Source organism: Stegodyphus dumicola, chromosome 2 (genome assembly GCF_044657685.1).
Source record: "Stegodyphus dumicola isolate Sdum_Otavi_A_Nest chromosome 2, ASM4465768v1".
In the NCBI taxonomy this organism is placed as follows: domain Eukaryota; kingdom Metazoa; phylum Arthropoda; class Arachnida; order Araneae; family Eresidae; genus Stegodyphus; species Stegodyphus dumicola.
In genome coordinates, this window is record NC_140769.1 from 226,819,589 (window position 1) to 226,842,605 (window position 23,017).

A 23,017-nucleotide genomic window follows, 5' to 3' on the forward strand; every position below is an offset into this window, starting at 1 on the left:
CGAAAACTTTTCTGGCATGATTTTCTCGCTTTAAAAAAAACAAACATATTAGTTTTCAATCTGAATTTTGTTTTTAGGAAAACTATTTAGTGCAAAAAGAAGACTAAGTAATTCCATACCTCAAAGAAAACCTCTAATTTCAATTCTACGCATTAAAAAATGTTAACGTTATTTTTGGAAACTGAAAATATCCAATCACCATTATGCTACACCGTATCTTTCAAGTCATGGTAATGCTTTGCCTTTTAGTATATAAGTATTTTTAACATTAACGAATGAAATTTATATTCCTATATATAAGTAAACAATTTATCTGTAATTCACCTTTACCGAAGCACTATATATCTCATCATTTATAAACACGAAACCATTGAATATTTCATACACTCGTGCTAAAAAAATAAGCAACAAACGCTAAAAGAAAAGGTACGAATGTAAAAGGAGAATTAAAACGTGCAATTTACATATGAGGTAGAGGTTGAAATACAAATGGGAATCAAAGTTAGCATAAAACGCAATCTTTCAGTCACACCACAACGTCTGAAAAAGGGGTATGCTGGACCTATGCGTCAGCTCGCAAGCAAACTGGATAGTTCCGTGTAATCCGAGTTAGCCAAAGCGAAACGCATGAGCCGAAGATACCATTTGCACTGAAATGAAATGCATTGGAGGACTATCGGGATGTTGCAAGTTGGTCCAAGACAAGCCGCTGCTGCAACAGAGCTGAATGTGCACCATCGTGTCATCAGCAAGCTGTGGAATCTTAATCAAAGGGATCAAAACCCCTGTAGAAAACGTGGGTCTGGACGCCGGAGGATTACCACAACAGCAGACGATCGCTTTCTATTGCTATGTGCAAGACGCCGTAGATCACTAAGAACACTACAGCTGGTGTCGGATCTCTTTACTGCTACAGGAAACTACTTCACATCGACTGCATGAAGGTAGATTGTACGTCCGACGACCTGTGATTAGTATTTCTTTGTCCCCCATCGCATGTCACAGAGCGGTTGAATTGGGTCCGTGAACATCACAGCTGGACACCAGAGCAGTGGGGCCGCGTACTGTTTACGGATGAGTTTCGATATAATACCTAGAACGATTCCCGAAGAGAATGATATGGCGAGAGCCAGGGACACGCTAATCGGGCGCCAAACATCGTCGAAAGAGATCATTACAGAGCAGGAGGTTTACTTGAATGGGTTTGGATAGCAACGAACGTGATTCCTCGTGGTTCCGTCACAGCTGTCCGATATCATGACGAAATTCTACACACTCTTGTGAGTCTTATTATAGTTGCAATGGGTACTGACGTGATATTTATGAATGATAACGCCCACACAGAACTCGAATAATGCGGAGTTATTAGTGGAATCCTTCCACATCTGCCGTGGCGTGCTAGATCACCGGTCATTGGACATGTTGGAACGACGGATAGCAGATCGCAGTATGCCACTAGGCAGCTTTCACGAGCTCCGACACTCATTGCTACAGGAATGGGTGCTACTGCCACAAGAAGTGATCAAAGACTATTGCCAACTTGCTCCGTCGTTGTCAAGCATGCATTTCAGCTGGAAGGTATCATACCCGTTATTAGCATGATGTGTCCATTGCACATTCTTTCGACCCATTTTGTCTTTCGCGATATGATGGTCGTAATAGATGTGCTTTTGTATATCTTTGCTTTATTGTTTGCTATGCGGTATAGTAATGCCACACCAACCTATTGAATCAATTAACCCATCCATTAAATAGTCTTTGTTTTATTTCGTGTCTACCTTTGTTGTGTATTTTTTTAGCAGAAGTTTAATATAAATGCCTTTCAGTTGTCAAATCAATATATTCTATCCATAATCATTTTTTTGCTTTACGAGAACTATTGTCACATGCTTGAAAACACTTATGTTATTTTATTAACCTAAAAAATTGTTTAATTGTCACTAGGATTGCACTTGATTATTTTCTTATTTGTTTAAGGAAGGAATGCTTTCATGAAGGGCTTCTAAGGAAAACGGACTTCTGCACACATTATACATAAGGAAAACCATAAAAAATGTCCGAGGTTAATTACTGTCTCAAATACTGTGGTTCACTTCATCTGAGACCACCCACAATCCACTGAATAACTTTTAATTTTTGGCAACAAATTCTGTATCTTTTGTTTTGATTGTTAAGAATGGAAAAAAAAAGACATTATTCGGAAGAAAATAGTTATGTTTGGTTTATTCCTTCCTTGTACAAAGTAAAGGAAGTATTGTAACCGCGAAAAATTTCGGGTATCATATTTCAGCGAAAATATCCTTTTTGACCACTCTCGAATCCATTTGAACGATGCTTTTCCGTGATGTCTGTAAGTACGGGCAGAATAAAGGATATTCTTTTTCAAAATGGATTGTAAAATGGGTTCAGGAGAGACTTTTTCGTGACGTCTATACGTATTTATGCATCTCGCATAACTCAAAACCCTGTACCCTCAGTTGAAATTTTGTACAGGGTGTCCCATAAGTCTGTAAATATTTTTAAAATTCATGAAACTTGAAGGAATTGGTAGAATTGTACGCGATTTGCGAAAACGTTATTCTCGTGAAGAGGGGAATTTATGGGGGTAAAAGAAAAAAATAGTTAAAATTATCATCGATAGAGGGTGCTGTACGAGAAAAAATGACACATTTATGTTCCAGTAATTTCTGCCATTTTCTCCTCTAGCTTGACAATTTTTAGTTTCTAAATGCATGTAACATTTTGTGCAATTTTTGGTGCAATATTGCTTATATAATACAAAAATTAAATTTTGCAAAAGCGTAAAATCTATTTTTACTTCCTTCTACGAAGTTCAGGTATCATGTTTCAACAGAAATATCCGATTTGACTGTTCCCGAATCCAATTGAACCATTTTCGTTCATAACATCTGTACGTACGGACAGAGTAAAGGACTCTTCTTTTTTTTTCCAGAGCGGATTGTTAAATGTATTTAAAATGTATTTAAAAGGGATTTTTTGTGACGTCTGTATATATGTATCTTGCTTAACAGCGATTAGCCGTAGAATGTTGAAATTTTATGTATGGATATATATGGATGTATATATATATATATATTTATGTATGGAAATTTTATGTATGGATATATATATATATATATATGTAATGAAACTGTGGTTAGATGACACGAGATGAAAGATTTGATTATGGATGCGGCACAAACTTGCATGAAAATCACACCATGATTCACATACCTTAGCAAACTCGTGCAGAATTTTTCATAATTAGAACTGGCCGAAGAATGTAATGGCAGAACAATTTTGGAGGCATTGAAATATGAACACTAAGACGTAAAGGCGTAGAAATACTAATTGCGTGGATACTTAATGCTTAGAGCGTCCATCCATTTTTGAAAAAGAAGCAGTCGAGCAGGATTAAATTTCTTATTTAAATTCTCATTTTGTGGCCACAAATCCCCTGGCACTCTACTCGTGCCTATTAAAGAACATTTACAATTTTGATATTATTGCCATAGAAGCGAATATAGCAGCACACACATGATTGCAGAAAGACGTCTGGCCAAGAGGAAAGCACAAGCAAAAGTATCGTATCAATTCATAGAAAGAAGGGAGGAAGTCAAAAGTTTCAATTTTCAATTTTGGTTTACAATTCGGTGATTGTTCAAGAGGCATCTGCATTAAGAGTTACGTAAGATCGCATGATTAATTTTAATGACGCAGTGCTATTTTAAGGCATTTATTATTTGACTTAAGTGCTATTTTTAAGGTAGATAGATGAAGTTTCCAAATGAAATAAAAAATACAAGAGGTTATAGTGAATTAAATTTAGAAAAAGGCTTTCATATTTTTTATCTTACACACACACACACATATATATATATATATATATATATATATATATATATTATGTATTACATTATATACATAATTTTCCGCAGCTTAAAGAGCAAAAATACATAAAATACTATTTGTTTAAAAAAATTGTTTTGTAATTATATATATATACACCCTATATAATCACCCGCTTACCTGCCTTAAATGTCCTTACTCGACCTTTATTTTTCGAATAGTTCGTCGTAGTCACATATTTCCTGCAACATAAGTGTTTTAAATGATAAATTTAATCTTTTGGCAATGTCAGATTTTCGAGAAATAATGAATACAGATAACAATTTAATAGCAGTTTATATGTAATTATTCTAAAATAAATATCAAGCAATACATAAAATTAGTTTATTGTTGTTCTAAAAAGAATAATTATTAGCCGTAAAAGGAAGTCACGTATCATTCATATCAGATTTTTAATTTCATATCAGATTTAATTTTTAATTGAATTTTTTCTATAGACTGTTTTGTAAAAACAGTTTCTATAGAATGTTTTTACAAAACATTCTATAGAAACTGTTGAAACAGGAAACAGTTTGAAATTCTTCAGAATTACGGCCGCATTTTCTATAACCTGGGTTTATTTTCAGTAGAATTCAACGTTGTATATAAAATTCTATACGTGCCGGAACTTTAGAAAATGTAAAAATTTTATAGAATCTCTCTCTGCACAAATCTTTATATATCTGTAGAATCTATATACACAACTCTAGAGAAGCTGTAACTATGTCAGATTCAATAGTAAATTTTCTGACTTAATTTATAGAAAACTGAGCTATAATTCTAAAGGATTCTACAGAAGTTTAACTCTGGATTTTTTTATAGAATTCTATACTAAATCTTCTTGAGGGTATACCGCATTAATGTGATTGATAAAAGATATTTATGACGCTGTAATTCATAAAAAATAACATTATGTATAATGTGTATACGATGCAGACATTTTTATTTTTTCCCAATGAAATATTTATTTATTTAATTAATGTTATTAAAGTCCAGTTAATTATTCTAGATAAATTTAAACGTGAGTTAAATCCTTTGTAGGAAATTGGTATTTCTATGACAGTTACATTTATCTTCTAATTGATTTCCCCCCAAAAAAATAAATAAAAAAAGAAGAAGAAGGAAAGTTATTCTTAAAAAAAATGCAGCAAAATTTTAACATAACCGAATTTGTTTGGAATTTATTTGCGCTGAAATAACTTTCAAGTAACTTATTATTTCATAGATGTCTTTTGTATTATGAATACTCTTTTTGTGATTTTTTACTAATTAGATAAAGAGCTAAAGTTTGAAAAGAAACCAACGAATTTAAAACAATAATTTCGTGTGATACGAATGATTATGAAAAACCCACTGAAGCGTAAATATTTACTTTTGTTTCAGTTGTTAACTTTGTGTTCCTAAGATAGAGAAGGAAGAAAAAGAAAAAGAATTAATAAAAGTAAAGAAGGAAATAAATTCGTCTAAAAAGTGTTATACTAGACAAAAAAAAGGGGGGGGGAAACCGTTTTGAGAAATCTACCGCAAAATTTCTCAGCACTCTTTTTGGATGACCATAGTTTTTGTTTAATACCACTAAGTATCAGGAAAATTTTAAAAAATTACATGTTTCTTCCACTATCTTAAATCACAGAGCAGAACGTTGCTATGAAACTTTTACAAACCAAAATGCTTAAAACGAAGAAACAATTACCATTAATATATATGGGAAAAAGTGAGCGTATGTAGGCTGGCAGTATAACTTATCAAATTTAACAAGCAAAGTGTAACACTTAAAATAGTAGTAACATATAACAAAAGCAAAGATGGTACAGTAAAAATATTTTGTAAAATGGGCCAGTAAAGTCTGATGGTTTTGAGACTGAAACAAATGTCATGAAATGTAGTTCAAATATTTATTTATTTTTCATAACAATACCATATATAATGTTATACTACGATAACAGTGTTTTTGTGCACTCAGCCCCCCCCCGGTTTTAATAGAAAGACTCTTCTAAATTCTAAATTGGAAAGCCCCAATCTGCAAGTAACATACAAATTATAATTTTCTATATATATATTTCTCTTTTTACTTTCATTAAAAGTCATTTACTTTTATAACATTTTGATATTTTTTCCTTCTGTTATTTTATGTTTAGAAACGCAATGCAATAAAAAAGGCCCAGCTTTTAAAATTAAAATTCTTTTTGAATTTTCTTTTTCTTTTTAAATTTGAAAATTCTTTTAAAATTTAGAATCTAAATTTCAGTTTTGTTGTTTTGGCAACAGTAGATGTTATTTGCATTTAAGGTAGAGCCAACCGTAAGAATGTTTTTTAAACCTTTTAAAAATGTTAACGTTAAGTTGTTCTAAGTGTTAAGAATATAACCTTAAATTTTCAAATTTCAGATTTTTTTTGGGGGGGAAGGGAGCCGAAATGATTCCGTGCAAGTTACTTAATACATGGCATTAGAAATATATTTTATGAATTGCAATAATGCTAGAAATACTCATAAAAATTATCAGTTACATATATTACAAGCTTTTAATTTATATCAGTTATGTATATTATTAAGAATATTTAATTATTATTTTATGTAATAATTAAATATTCTTAATAATATACGTAGTTGATAGAAACTATATCCTATACAAACTAGGTATACTATTAAGAATAAAATAAAAGTGTAAATTATTAAAAAAATGAGTTTCCTGTTTTTAAAATGCTCAATTAAGAAATTATGGATTAATTAAATTTTAAAGTTAATTTAAAGATTTTATGTGTTATCGGATCCGGACAACGACAATTTTTTTAATTGAATTTTCATGTTTAAAAAGGTTTCATAAATTCTACTAATTATCCAAGGTAAGTAGATTATGTGTACTTGGTAGGTAACATAACAGTTCAAAAATTTTAAAAACGCTATGTTAAAGCTCTGTTGTGAAGCCAACAAGAATTATTACAGTTGCAAAATATGATTCGATGTATTCATATCCGGTTACGTCATATCCGATGCAAGAGAAAAAAAAATTCGTTGGAAACATGAACATCAGTTTTGCATTTGTTTACACAGGAAGGTTTTCAAAATGTCCCTCGTGTATCGAGGCTTGCATGCGCGCGCCGCGGAATTATGTCAAGCCTTGGTTTGAATCATATTTGAAACTAAGGCTTAACAGCCTATCTCGTAGCTACAGCGCTTCCAAAAAATCCACTCGAGATCCGGATGTTGCAGAAATTTCTCAAAACAAAAAATTTTCGCCTTTAAACGGCAATAATAACATAGATACCACAAATGTCGACAATGACTCAGATTATAACCTAACAAAGTAGAGGGGAAGATCTCTCCCTATGTGATTACAGAACGCAAAGTAAAATAGTATACGCATAAAGAATAATTGCAAGGGCATGGAGAAGGTAAAATAGAAGACCAGCTCACAGCTAGCGAATTAAAAAATGAGCATTTGACTTAAACGACTATCGCAAAATCCAAAGCTTCTTTCTTGATAAAGGTGTTCCTTTTCATATGTATACGCTACAAAAGATAGAGGTGGTTGTGCCACTGATTTTATTATGGTGATTAAAAATCTCCCCATCGATACATCTATGAACGAGATAAAGCTGGAGCTGAGTGAAAAAGAAATTCCTGTAATCAAAGTTCGTCAAGTAACAAAACATGAAGAAGGCGAACTACCTTTTAACACTTTTCTTATTGAAACTAAACGAAATGATAAAAGCAAAGAAATCTACATGATTACTGATATTCAGTGGATCAAAATTAATGTGGAGCTGTATAAATAAAATAAATAGAAAATTGAAAATAAATAAATAAATAAATAAAATCTGAAAGGTTTCAGATTTTAAATTACATCCAAAGGGGCGGTTTTTTTTAACATTTTGTGTGTTACCTTTATTTATTAAATATCATGTTCTTCGCACTTTAAACCATAAAATTCAGTTCAAGAGCAATACGCAAAATAATTTTAAATTGAGCTTATCTTTAGAATTTCCGATACAGTCTCACGCGCTGAAGATAAAAATGTTTTTTTGTACAACGTTGCCATTGCTCACTTTGAAATCTTTGAGTTTGTTAATAAAAAATTCGTAAAGTTTTACAAAATATGAAATCGATAATAAAACAAATTCCAAATTTCAAATTTGGGCTTCCACATGCCCATATTCGCAGTAGGATTATGCCATTCAAAATTTGATGATTCTAGGTACAAGAGATCCAATATATCATTCTGATCAACGAGATAAAATAATAAGCAATATGGGAATTCAACCAGCTACAGTCTAGAAAATAGCTAAATCTCTTCACTCTGACAAAATGAATTTCATTGGACAGATACTACATAACAATTCGCTTGCCCACTCAGAATCCGAGTTTGCTAAAATTTTTGCAGATTCACTGACCTGTAACCAGGAGTAAAATGTTTAATTATTAATGTGGAATGTTTATGTACGTGCAACAACCTACGCATGTGCAAAACAAATATTATTGTAATAATTTTTTCACAGCGATTAAACCTAGGTGCACATAAAATTCACCACGGTAATGTTTAATTATTAATGTATAATATTTATGTAAAAGTTGCAGTGTGTGCGTCAGTATACAATAATTGTATTATAAATTATAATTATTGTAAAATGTTTAAATACCAGTTTAAAATGCTCAAATTTCAATATACAGCACCAACAAAAGTTTCTATTGAGCTCCTGACGCCGCGCTTCTGGGGCGCCAAAGAATTATCGCGTTGCACAGTTGCGGATTCCGGACGATACCCGAATAGTCCTAGTAAGTCGCCCGGGTATCCGGATACGAACTCACCTGTCACCTGTCAATTTCCAGGTATCGATTTATAAGCCTTTTACATTGTATTAACAAAGTATTTAAAACAGTTATTAAAAAATAATCGCAGAACGTTTAAAAATATGATATTATACAGAAGAACCAACTCGGCTTCCGTAAAGGGTACATGTCATCAAATTTTGAATCTTACTGAACTCCTCACAACATCTTTTTACAGAAAGGAGTATGTTGCGGCATACTTTCTCAACTTTGAGAAGACATTTGACCGCGTTTGGCGTCAAGATCTCATTTACAAGCTTGCAAAAGTTCATCTATCGCCCCATTTTGTAAAAAAATGATCCGTAGTTGTTTAAAACATCGGAATTTTCTAGTTCGTATTGGCGATACTCATTCCTCTAAAAACGTCATCACGGCTTGAGTTTCACAAGGCGCCGTGTTAGTTCCTCTACTTTTTAATATCTATATTAATGACATTCCGGAACCACTTGGTGCAAAAGTTCTTAATTCTGCAGATACACTGTAGTGTTTTCGAAAACTTTGAATATTCAAAATGTCATATTAAACTTACGACTTTTTGCTAACATTATTTCTCCTTAGTGTTCGGTTTAAAAAGTCAAGTTAAATGCAGCCAAATGTAGTGCCCTTATGTTCAGAATAAATTATAAAAATCGATTGATTGAGCCAAGAATTATTATTCATAGATTTGTTCTTCCAATCGTTCAGTTATATAAATATTTATGTGTTATATTTGATGGAAAACTTACCTTAAAAGACTAAGTAATTTATGCTGACAATAAAGCCAATACGCCTTTATGGCTATATACTGCCTAACAGGAAGAAAATCCAAACTGCATCTTTCTGTCAAGCGTAATCTTTAACTAATTCTCACTCGGCCAATTCTTACTCATGCAATTCATGCATGGGCAATTGCCCCCAAAACTCATGGGAAAAAAGCAGAAATTCTACAGAATAAAATCCTAACCACCATGGTCAGTATTCCTTGGTTTGTTAGAAATTCTTTAAAAATATCGACATACCAAAAATATTAGTTATTCTATTTATATGCATTCTCGCTACTTCTTTAATAATACGTCCGCTTTCATCTGTCCTAAAATCGTTGCAATTACTAATTATGATCCTACATTTGGTTCTAAAGCTAAGAGACCAAAAATGATACATTATGACGCCGATGGTAATTCTCCTTGTACTGATATCTGACATTTTCCAGACTCTTACTTTATTTATTTTATTTGCAAAGAAAGAACTTTGTTTCCTTTATTTTAGGATCTTGTTTTTAATTTTCGGTGAATATCTACACTCACTCAGCTTTCAACTCTTCCCTCTACGCCTATGGGCTGCGCGTCTTGCACTTCACTGTTAATATACCAATGGCCTTCGGCACTATTTCCAGACAAACGAGTGAAAACGCTCAGTGCGCTATAGGCTCGTTTTACCAACATGATCCAAGATCCATAATAGCTCCGAAGCATTTCAGCGCTCAATGTACGTGATTGGCTGGATATGGAATACACAAGCCACTGGATTGGACGTTGGGATCTGGTTTTATGGTCATCATAATCGCCAGATCTGAAACTTTTGGATTTCTTCCTATGAAGTTATCTGAAGGAATTGTTCTATCGAGATTTAGTTATTACATAAAGTGACTTAGCTGCTCATCGTCATGCTGTACGTACTTTGGTGGCAACCACGCTTCTGCAAAGTGTGCAGTCAGCCATTCCATGGCGTGCAAATGCATGCCTGTATGCGCAGTAGACATTTCGTAAATCTTCCTATGTAAATGTATGCAGATACAGATGTTAATATTTCCAATAAAGTTTTTTTCTTGAATCGGATATAATGTCATATCCGGTGCGTACCATAGTCGCTTTGGGTACTTTTTATCTATTCCAAGCAAAGAATCTGTCTGTGCAGACTTTCTCCCTGTATAATTAGTCTTCTAGCAGTAAGAATTAACTTAACGTGTGTACTAGCTTAGTCGTAGTTTTCTTGTTTCAACAATTCTATGAAGAACTAGGTCTAAAATAAAGAATTGATCAAATGGTGACATTACGCCAGACTCAAAGAGAAGGCAGAATAAAGTATTTAAAATACGGAGAATTTCGAAAGCAGCAGACAATTACCTATTCTTGTTCAAGAAAAAATCAGCAGCTATAATATCATGACCATCATTTATCTATGATAAAACTTCTAAAAATTTATTATTACTTGTAAGCAAAATTGTTAATAACTAACACCGTCTGATTCATAAAAACATGTGGAAAAAGGAAAACAAATAAAATACACCCAAATTCGACTAATATTTTACCAAAAGAAGTTATCATAATTAGATAAATACCGAGAGAAATAATGAAGATAAATTTACTAATAAAGCTAATGCGAAAAGTAATGAAGATAAATTTACTTCTGGATTCATTTGTTAGTTTTTTTAGATTTGAAATTCCAAAACAGGAAGTGCAGACATTCTAAAAATATTCGTAACGGTCTCCTGCAGTACGAAAGCTAGTTGAAAAATTTGTGTTTATTAAGAGTACCGAAAAAGCAGCTGTAAAAACATGAGTGTAATTATAATCTAAAAAAGAATTTCCCTGCTGTCGTTTTCAAAGAATATCCCCTCCACTTCCTCAAGAGGTTCATTTTCGTAAACAAATATTCTTTTCCTCAGTAATTCTAAAATAAAGAGTTTCAGTTTTTCATTCGGTCAAAATAGATCTCGTTACAACGAGATTTTCTTTCCTCTCCTCCCCCGCGAAGTAAGTTTATTGCATTCATATGATAAATGAACGGTAGTGTAATGTAACAACAGAAATATTTTGTAAAGTTTCTGCTAAAGATGTTTCTTATCTCACATATAAAATAAAGATTAAAATTATTAAGTATTGCGTTAATTGTTTTTTAACCATTCAAGCAATTATAGTTTTAAAAAAATCTTGCTTCACATTGAACTGAGAAACTTTGAAAACAGACTATTTCCTAAGCTGCGCGGAAGATAAATTTATTAGTAATTAAATCAATAAAGCATTAAATTAATAATTTAATCAAGGTCTGCCAGACACGAATAGCAGTATGAATCTATTTCTGATGTAGATAATGATTATGAAATAGCGACTGCTCCTGTGTCTACGGAAATTTGAATCTGCTTCGTTTGATGCTATTTACTAGCAGAATTCTCAGCCCAAGTTTTAAAAAAGGAATCTGGTTTCATGTCTTTAATATCTTCTTGAGCAGGAAATGTGTCAGCTGAATCTGGATAGCTATGAATCACAATGAAACTGCACTAAGCGATACATAACTGATATCTGCAAGACCATGTGCAAAATACTCGTAAAGGTCTTATGTTTCGCACAATAGCAATTCTTGTCAAGGCGAGTAGATGTAGATAGTTAATGCATGATAGTGTAACGTAACGAACATAATAGTACAAAAATTTCGAAAACTTCTTTAAGGCCATTTCTATTTTTAAAATTATTTAGATACATAAGAGAGAGGAAAACGTAGTTAAAATCAAGCAATCTAATGGCATGATATTGTATATAGCTCTAAAAAAACTTGATGGCATTTTTCATGAAAATAGTCATGAAAATAATGCAAATCAATAAAATATTTGCGTTTTGTCTGACAATACTTTTCTTTTATCATGAAAAGTATTTATTACCTAAAAACATTAATACAAAAAGCGGAATCTGAAATGACAAAATATTGCTAAGAAACTCATGAAAAGACTTTTCTAATTTCTTAAAAAAATTGTAATGAATGTTTTAGAATGTAAAATAATAGCGTAAAATAAGAAACAATTCAGATATGTTTCATCCGAAAAGAAAATATATTGATCGAAGAAAGAAAGGAACAGAACATATTCTCTCTTCATCGGAAGTAAACAGGTAAATGAATGTTTTTTATGGTTTAATTAAACGGTTACTTAGAGAAAACATAGCAAATGACGTAAAAGAAAACAGAAAAATGGAAACAAAATCTAAACTGAAAATTTATGCGGAAAAATCCTGATTTCGATTTAAATTTCTGTTTTTCTCTTTTATATTTTAAAGTTCTGATAAAGTAAAATAAATGATCGAAATTAGCTGCAACGTTGACATACAGTCAAAAAGGATAACAGATATCAACAGAAAATAATGAATAATTATAATCGATTAAAAAAAAGTAGCAAATAGGCTGTTAAATAGCATACAAATGATTATTTGCTAGCCGATATACGTTATATTGGCTTTTATAAGTTGCACTTAAACGTGCAAATGTTCACAAGTTAGATTTATTCTAAGATACATCACTTAAAATATAATCCCTTTAGCATATACAAATAATATCAATTATGTATTGTAAAGTTTTTTCCGTTTAGCATGTTGTTTTTTATATTAAATATTTCCCTCATTTCTACGGTTTTGTCCTTTTCACCAAAGTATACAAATTATGGAAGTTTTAAACAAGAAGAAAAAGTCTAAAATAAGCGGGATTCTCAACATTAACTTGTCGAGTTGATAATCCTCTATAATCTCCTCTCTTCTTTTATGTTGTTGCCATCACTGGGTAAATTTGTCTGTAACTGAAAATTAAATTAGTAAACGTAGGAAAGTGGAGCCAAGTTGTTAAGAGTTAAATTTTAAGTTCCATCTTCATGTCTGTTCAGCCACAAATAGTGAAAGAAATATTTTTTTTAATTATCTTAATTTCTGTATCTGGAAGCTGAGGTTCAAGTACATTCTTCGGTTGTTTTACGCTTTTATATTTTCTTAATATTTTAATGAAAAATGCTAGAAAGTTAAACTACAGTTTATATTAGGTCAAACTGTGATGTGATGATTTAAGCCGATTCAATATATCTTTATTCTTTTTGGTAAACATCTTAAAGCAAATGAATTGGCGAAATAAGCACCTGTTCTTCAAGAAGTACATCGGTACTAAAGTACATGCGAAGACAGACGACAGACCAGTAGATGTTAATAAGTTGGCAGAAACGAAACGAGATAGAGAATGTGACGTGTTCGAGATGAAAGCTGGGTTCGGAGTGATTTAGTTTTAGTTCATAATTCCCCCATTTCGAATAAAAATTTCAGTTTTCAAATTTAAATCATTATTGGCTGAAGCTTATTTTTGCACATGGATGCATCATTAGTATCATGCATGAATTATATGGCTTGCTAATTTTGAAATGACGTAGTTTAGGGTTAATACCTTAATTAAAGTAGAGAGTTAAAGTACTATTGCAAATATGAAAATAAATTATTAAGAAGTACAAACATTGTTTTCAAATCTGTCAGTCTGGAAGTTTGTAAACAATGTAGTCTTTTAATTTGAGTGATAAATTAAAAGAATACATGCAGCATAGAATAACAATAGCTCAAAGTGACCATTTGCAGGCCACATAGATGACTCATGCCTTGAAACATGAAAAGAATAAACTAGAAAACAAAAAGATACTGAAAAAAGCATTTTTATGAAACTTCAAAACGATAAAAGGTATTTCTACAAAATTATGAGCATACGATTGCGTCCTACTTTTTTTTTTTTTTTTTTATAATAGAGTTTAAAGGTCCACATTGCGCAGTATTATATATTCGCCACACTCCTCTTTCCACAAGATTTGTTAATCAATTAATATTATCCTTCCCTGCAGCCCTCTTGATTAAGACACTCACAAAGAATATTCCTTTTTAGGAAATCTAAGTTCCAGTAATGCGAACAAAACCTGAAATCCTGAAAATATAACCTAAGAAAAAAACGTTAATAAATTTCGTTAATTCAAAATGAGTGTGTTATGATCTCGAAGAATTCGAGGAAGCTTGGGAGTAAATTTTTTTTTTAGTCCAAAGGGGCTTTGTCCCTGAAAGACTATTGTTTTCGTTTTGCGATTTTGCGTTGAATCACTATAAATGTCCGTTTCATTTTTCAAACTGTTGCCACCAAATATTACAGTCCTGCATTATACTTAAAGAAATTAAATAATAAAGAATCTCCATAAATGTATGTATGTTTCTCGCACTGTGAAAAAACAACTATTCCTAGAGACATCCAGTTTTGAATAACTTAATCTTCCACCAAATATGGGCATGGGGGAGCCCTAATTTGGAATTTGGAATTCGTTTTATTATCGATTTCATATTTTGTAACTTTTTAGCAAATTTTTGACTCACCGATTTCGAAACGAGCAATGGCAACACTGTACAGAAAATGTATATATATATATATTTATCTCCAGCAACATAACTAACATAACTGTTGCCACCAAATGTTAGAGCCCTGCATTATATTTGAAGAAATTAAATAATGAGAAATCTGCATAAATGTATGTATATTTCTTGCATTGTGATAAAACAACGGAGCATAGAGACATCGAATTTTTAATGACGTAATCCTCCTACGAATATGGGCATGTGGAAGACCAAATTTGACATTTGGAATTTGTTTTATTATCGATTTCATATTTTGTAAAACTTTAATGAATTTTTGATTAACAAACTCAAGGATTTCAAAGCGAGCAATGGCAAAACTCTACAATGGGGGGGGGGGAACCCTTTTTATTTCCAGCACGTGAGACTGTGTATCGGAAATTCTAAAGATATGCGCATTTAAAAATTATTTTGCGACATTGCTATTGAACTGAAATTTATGGTTAAGTGCGAAGAACATGAAATTTAGTAAATAAAGGTAACACACAAAACGTTAAAAAAACGCCCCTTTAAAATTTGAAAACTTTCATATTTTTTTTAAATATTATCTCGAAGAGAAATGCTGAGGTTGTCATATATTTCCCGCCGAAACAAAACCATTGTCTCTCGAGAAGTTTGTCACAAGTTTTCTCATGCAAGTGATTTAATTTTAAAAAAATATAGTTATATCTTGAATAACTAAGGCTTTTCTCTGTTAAACAATTGCAAATGCCCTTGTGTATAGTTATGTTAGGGTGGAATAATTCACCTACAGTTTGTCATCGTTGTTTTGAACATACACTTTGTTTTGAACACTTTGTTTGAACTTTGTTTGTTTGTTTTGAACGTTGTTCTGAACATACACTGAACTTCCAGTCTATCAGTTTTTAAATTTCTTAGGTCTATAGTAGCTGTTTAATTTGAAAGTTTCAAATGTTAAACTAATAAACCTAACTGAATATGAAGGTCATATTGCAAACCCCCTCCTCTAAGATAAAAATGCTATAACCATTCAGTACAAAATTTCACGGTAGAATCTGCATGAAGTATCCTACAAAAATCTTCTATCCAGAGCATATGGGAGGGACACACTAGTTGTTTTCAAACAACCATAATACTGTATAATTACCCGCTAGCAAGAGTGCAGGCCTAGCAAAGTGACCTTGAACTATATAATTATGGTTTTGGGACAACAAGGGGCTTTCTTTACACCAATCACATTTGACTCAAAAAGATGAGCTTTGTGTGCTTTGTAAAGCATAGCGTTCTTTGACCTCTGGAAGAAGTTATCAACAATTTTATATTGAAGTTAGCAAAAGTTTTCTATGCCAGCTACTGTATTTTCTGTAACAAGATGTAAACCTAAATTCGTCGAAGATAGTTCTTGCAGACAAACTGTCAGAGAAAATTGAATGAAAGAGTATTTAGAAGAGGCAGGGGATAACTTATTATAGAAAATACTTACAAAAGCTTAATTTTTAATTACTCTAATTTGCATCAACAGCATTTAGTTTTACTTTCACTATTAATACATCTCTTACTATTACTTATATCTGTGTATAAACAATGTTGTCACTGATAGCACAAACTAGAGTAGAAGAGAAACACGCTAATGGGACAAACAAAATCGTAAAAACAACCTTGTATTTAGCATAAATATATTGAAACACTCGATCGATTTCGAGGGCAGCTAAAGGTCTTTCCTCATCAGGAGAAAGAAATATGATGATGAATATGAAAGAAGAATGATGAGGAATGACCTTTAGCTGCCCTCGAAATCGATTGAGTGTTTCAATATATTTACGCTAAATACAAGGTTGTTTTTACGATTTTGACTGTCGCATTAATGTTGTCACTCTTTAAACATTGAATAATCTTTCAGTAAGTATACACGATACGCAAATTCTATAATTTTTTGTTAAAAGGCAAAGATTAAAAATCCTTAAAATTTCATTTGATATGGAGAAGCGGACTATTCATTAATTTAACGCACACATCCAAGCGGTTTCCAAGGAATTTTCTGGAAACTCAGACAAGAAGTGTTCTGCGAGTTCTCCCATCCCCTACCCCAAAAACAGTTTACGTTCTTTACATAATTTTTAATTTATCGAAAAGACTCAGACATTAGATTAAAAATAAATTGGTTTAATATAAAATTGTTTAAAAATAGCTTGAAAGGTCCTGTAACTAACTGCTAAATAGTAAAACTTCAGGACTCATATTTTAGATCTTGTACTAAATTTTGAAATATAAGTTTCAATTTCTATCCAATATGATATTCTTTATCTCTTTGTTTGTTTGTTACAAAATAAATATCATCAAAAAAGTCCTTGCAATAAGGTATTTTATTCAATAGGCGTTAATCAGTAACTTACATCGAAAATTTTGTTGAGATATTTTGGCAAACGATGCTTTCTTGTCATAACCTTTAGTTTTAAGTGAAAATACATCCCAAGAATCAACGTCTTAGAAATTATTACTAGTTTAGAAAAATATATTAACAGTTTCGTAAATGAAGTGTGCATAGCAAAATGCTACTAGTTAACAAGTTCTGTTAGAAGTTCACTTATTCATAATTTAAAAGTAGGTAAAAATATTCGAAATATGCAAAACCTTCTTTGATATAAATTGTTCAACTATCTTTGTATTAAAACGATGGAAATTAATGTGGAACCTTTGGAAACGCTGTGTTGTCTAGAGCATATTCCAAGCTAAAACCAAGAAATCGAAAATTTATTCTGCGAAAAATTAAACAACACCCAAAAATTAGTGCCATATACTTGAAGCGAATTTAGGGGAACAGCTTGCAATAAAATTTAACACTGAAGCTGCTAGAAAATTCGTTATGGCATATGGATACAATGGGCAATCAGCAAGAAGTAAATTCATTGCCGACAAGAAAGAAGGAAAATACGTTTGTTAGTTCGAAAAATCCATGGTAAGCAAAGATTTATCACATTAGAACAATGTTATAATAACATACGAATCAAAATTTAATATACTCGTACATAAGTCTCGATGGTCGGCAAAGTTATATAGATTGAGTTGGAGGAAAGAATAAGAACATATGATATTTCTTTCGAAGTTCTTTTAAAAGTAATTCCTACGGGGGAATGGAATAAAACAGTACATTCTTACACGAAACAAATTAGTTAATTCCACGCCAAAGCGCATGAAAAATGTAATTTTAAAGGATATCCAAAGCAATATTGAACGTCTCGCTGTTAGCACTTTTTTACTGAATATAAACTCTTTATTCAAAGTGTCTGAATATATATATATATATATATATTCACTTTCAGAATATTTTGAATATATATTTTGCCAAAATTGTTTTGAATAGCTTTTAAAAAAGTATTAGTAGTATACGTGAAAAAAAATAAAGTCATTTAGTTAACACTAAACAAAGGATATTTGCAAATGAAACAGAAAAACACGAGTCCGAAAACAAATATGAGCCACAGCATTTGCGATATCTATAACCCATTTTTAGATTCTTGGGAAAATCATGACCACGTGCTATCGAACCGCATTCGTTATCTCTTCAGCTCGCTTTATCAATCAAAGTGCAAATGTCAAGAATGTAAATGAATTAGAGAGCAAAATTTTGAAGATAGTGTTTCTACTGTAAAATGTTTCGCTTAGAGTAAATCTGCAATAATTAGCTTGGAATAAACGCAGAATGAATATACGTACATCGTAATGTAGAACTTTGGTGTACAAAGTCTGACTTAATTTACTAGTCTACTAAGAGTTTCAAATGTAAACAAATGGCGGCTTCATTAGGCTTAGTAGCACTTAAGCAACTTTTAAATTGCTGATAATTCTATAACTATAGTATGCAGATTAGCTAACAGTATAAACCCTTAACCGGCACATAAGAACAACATAATTCAATCACTTTTAAAGCAACAAATACTCAGTTGACCAATATATAAGAATGAAAAACTGAGCTCCCCGAGCCGCATTCCAGTGTGGATGTTTATAGATAGATAGATAGATAGAAATACTTTTGGTGCAGCTGATTGCAACTAAAACGGAAGGTGCACAATTATATGTTATAGTAATCCCATATACACAATTTCAACGTTCTCAGGCTACACGTTTTTGAGTTATGCCAGATACATACATACGTAGGTACAGAATTTACAAAAAAAAAAAAAAAAAAAAAAAAAAAAAAAAAAAAAAAAAACTCTTTTAACCCATGTTAAATAAATTTTTCAATCCGTTTTTGGAAAAAGACTCTTCTATTCTGCCCGTACGTAGAGATGTTCCTCAAAAACATCGTTCAAATGGATTCGAGAGCGATCAAACTGGGTATTTTCTTTGAAATATAATACCCGAAATTTTTCGCGATTTCAGTACTTCTTTTACTTCTTACAAGAAAGTCATTAGAGCGGGTTCAGATTTTAACGTTCGCCCAAAAGGACTCGTTTAAAGTTTAATATAATTTATCAGCATGCATAATCAATAGAAACGGCTCACGTAGAATTGCGAAACATCTTATAGGATACCAGATATATAAATATACATTTAGACTAATATGAGAATATTATATATCTTCTGTACATTTAAAAAGTGAAAAATATATAACGTAATTGTATAAAAAATGTTTAATGTTTCTGATTAGCTATGTCATGAATTAAATGCATTTTTATTTAACTAAATTTAAAGTTAAAAATAATAATAATAATGTTCTTTAGAACTGCATCTATTGCTTTTAAATAGCTTAATTTGTTCATCAGTAGCAGACACATCAAATTTGAAAAATAAATATCTTGCATTTTGCTGAATGGAAACAGAGTCGAAGAAAAAATGAAACAACGCAAAATCGCGTTTCAAGGCAAACAACCTTTTTGGGGCTAAAAAGAATACTGTTATTTCTATTTTTCATCAGTTGAGTAGGGAATTTCACTTATTGCATGCAAACGAACACATTAAAAAAAAAAAAAAAAAAAAATTAAAAAAAGCCATAAATAAAAAATGCCTTCTAGACCAAAAAAAAAAAAAATCAATAGCTCTCCTTTGATAAATCTATGTCTCATTTCACATCCTAAACAATTTAATGAACATAACTACTTCTGCATCCTTTCAGTTGCAGATGAAGTAATATAATACCACGAACGAGTACTTAAGTAGCATTAAAATAAGCGTAAAGCGGCAAAACCCACTCACCTTAAATCGATTAGAATTCCAAACTGATTTTCGAACACATAATTAGAAGCACTTCTCTAAACAGTCACTTTTTCAAACACACTTTAAAACTGAGACCTGCAGAACAATTTCTCCTTTGATCGCAGCACAGCGTATTAGTAATCCAGTGATGTACTACGATCATCTGTCAATAGAACTACTCAGCCACTGTAGTTAAGTGGACATCCTTATCAAAGCGCAGTCCTCGAGAACTAACATCCCGTATCGCTTTTGAAACGATAAGCGCGCGAGAGTGTAAACATAGTCGGTCTATTGACTACTTTCGAAACTTCTGTTTTCCTCCCGAGTAGCATCGCTTTAAAAATTAAGTGCAGCCTTGCACTTTCTTGCCTTTTACAGGTAGGAACCAGTTCCGCTCGGTTGAGTTTCGAGTGGATTCTGTACGTTGAGTGGAGTTTCGGAAGCGCGTTTGCTTCGAATTGCTTTGGAGTGATTTAAGAGTTTGTTCTTCCTCATAACGGTTATTTTTTGAAATCACTTTTCTGCTTACTTTCAGAATAGCAGTCGAACATGACTTTCGCGTACGTATGATTTATACAAATAAAACTAAATGTTTTTATCCATTTTGCAACATATTATGTGTAAGAGAGGCATTAAAATACCTGAAAAGTACTTTAATAAGTAAACAACAGTCTAATCTTATCTAATTTACGATTTCATTAATACAAGTGAACCCCTTTGAAAGCTGTTATTGCTGTTTCAAATGGCCGGACACTTATAGCTTAATGCATCCATGAGGAATGGCCAATATTCTCCAGTTATTTATCCGTCTCATTACCAAGAACGTTACCGAAAGCGCGCCATGAGGGCCAACCGACTTTAGTTCCGCAAGGACGGAAAATTTCCGTCCCTATTTTGACAGAATCCGAGAATCTCCCACCTCTCTTCCCCTACCACCAAGCCTTTGAGAGGGCGTTTTGTTCGCGGGTATTTAAAGTACCCCATGCCGCACAGATAGTACAAACATCTGAGCTTCTGCTAGATTCGAACCTGGGCCTAACGATACAGCACCCAACAGCACTAACCACTATACCGACGAGGGTGACCCTTTGAATATGATCTAGTATTTCTCAGAGCATATAAATAAACATTAGTCATTTCTGTAAGACGACCATCTTCACAAAATATGTAAAGCGGCTGAAATCATGGATGGTCATCTTAGGGAGGTTCCATTATAATTATTTTTTGTCTTTAGTGTTTATATGATTCATTTCAAAAGATTCTTGAATGTTTAAAATTTTTTACTGTACTTACATATATAAATTGATTAGTTGCGTTCTTTGCGTGATATTATGCGGTTAACTCCGAATTTTTCATTTCCTCATCAAGTAATTTATTATTTTTAATTTTTATCCATATTGTCCCAATTATTTCTTTTTTTCATTATGTGCAAATATGGCGACTCTTTCCGCTACCCGTCTGTAAACTTCCATGGTAGAATTTTTTCAGCTCTAATTTTTATCTTTGTTTCTGTCATAGTTACAAGCGAATAGGGCTTCGAAATCGTTCGCTTTCCAGTAATGCATTTTTTAAATTGCCTAACGTAGAGATAATCAACTTGGTCCCTACGGCCCACTAGTGGGAGATTTGGGCTGTTGGACGATAGAGGCTTTTGTCCATCCGATGATGAAAGTCCGTTGTCTTACGCGCAGCTCTCTCCTATTTCCATATATTTATAAGGCTTTGCCACTGCTCTTAGGTTTTGTTCTGTGACTAAAGCGCGCATAATAGGATCATCATATCTTAACAAAGTGTGAGGCTAGGAGAAATTTTTTCGAGTAACGGACTTCTCCTTTTCCTACCACTGAAGGTTTCTTAGCCGGAACAGGTACGCTGGAACTGATGTCCTAGGTAACTAGGCGGGACATTAATTTTCTGTCTCTTATAAATATAAGCAAAGTATAAATAATATAGTTTATAAGTATAAGCAATAATATAGTAATAATAAGCACCCGGCGTTATATAGAAGCAAAGTATAAATAACTGGATATATTTAGCAATATGTATTTTTAGCTATATATATTTTATATATTTTTTATATTTATATATAACACGGAGACATCTCAGTACTCCGAACTCACAACAGCAACAACTGAGAACAGATGCTCTCTCCGGCGTTAAATAGTTTTCACCCGAGTGCCAAAATATCTCTAATACTTTCTGCTTCTCGAACTTACTGGAAGGCAATATGAGGGTCGAATTACGATTACAGCTAATATAGTGATCAATTACAGTAACTATTACGGCGATAATGGGACTGGACCAAAATGTCTCCAAATGGTCACCAAATTTGGCGACAACAATTAGTCGCAAAGCTGGTTGGCTGCCAATCTGCCAAAATTAGTTGCCAAGCTGGCAACGGTTTTGTAAGAATGCAGAGCAAGTCCAACCCTGTATTCTTACTTTTCCGGCATAAGTCTTTCCCTCTAAATTTTTTGCATGTAGCTTTAAATTCCAACCACCTTATGTTTCGGCTAGGAGAGACTGGACATCGAGAGGGACAATTCTCATAACCTGCACATTTCCAGGAAACCCACGTAGCTAGGTTACTACAAAGACTACAAACACTTACAACAAAGACTTCAACTTCAATCAGTAATCGATTATCGCTCAGACAGGAATCACGTGATCCTTCAGAAGGAGAACTTTCGTCTGATTAGTTGATCTCTACACGGAACAGAGCTCCAGGTGAAACATTTTCGGCGAGGTGCAAAAATATCCTGCATAGTAGGTGCATCGTTTCCGTATCTAGGCGGGACTTCGCTTCCAGTGGAGTTGTTTTTTTCTAGGAATCCTCCCGTTTAAATCAGTGCTACCAGAATCTCGTTTCTCAGAAAAGTCCCGTCTAGCAGGGACCATAGCTAGATGTGATAACTCTTTACGCAGAGAAATACAACAATTTCCCATATAATTACATTAAAATCATCTATATAAGCACAATATTGT

At 32.5% G+C, this 23,017-nt stretch overlaps 1 protein-coding gene across 2 annotated transcripts in view; it reads right to left on the minus strand.

Annotated features, from left to right (window-relative positions):
* The window catches only part of LOC118198478 (proton-coupled zinc antiporter SLC30A1-like), a 94,475-nt gene extending 74,130 nt beyond the window's left edge, over positions 1-20,345 (minus strand). The window contains exons 1-2 of one of the 2 annotated variants that reach the window (XM_085811834.1): positions 20,033-20,345; positions 4,030-4,091 (exon numbers count right to left, since the gene is read on the minus strand). The gene's annotated coding sequence lies outside the window, so the exon portion shown is untranslated. The remainder of the gene's footprint in view (positions 1-4,029; positions 4,092-20,032) is intronic. The other variant, XM_085811833.1, reaches the window with a different exon arrangement.
* Positions 20,346-23,017: the final 2,672 nt, after the last annotated feature.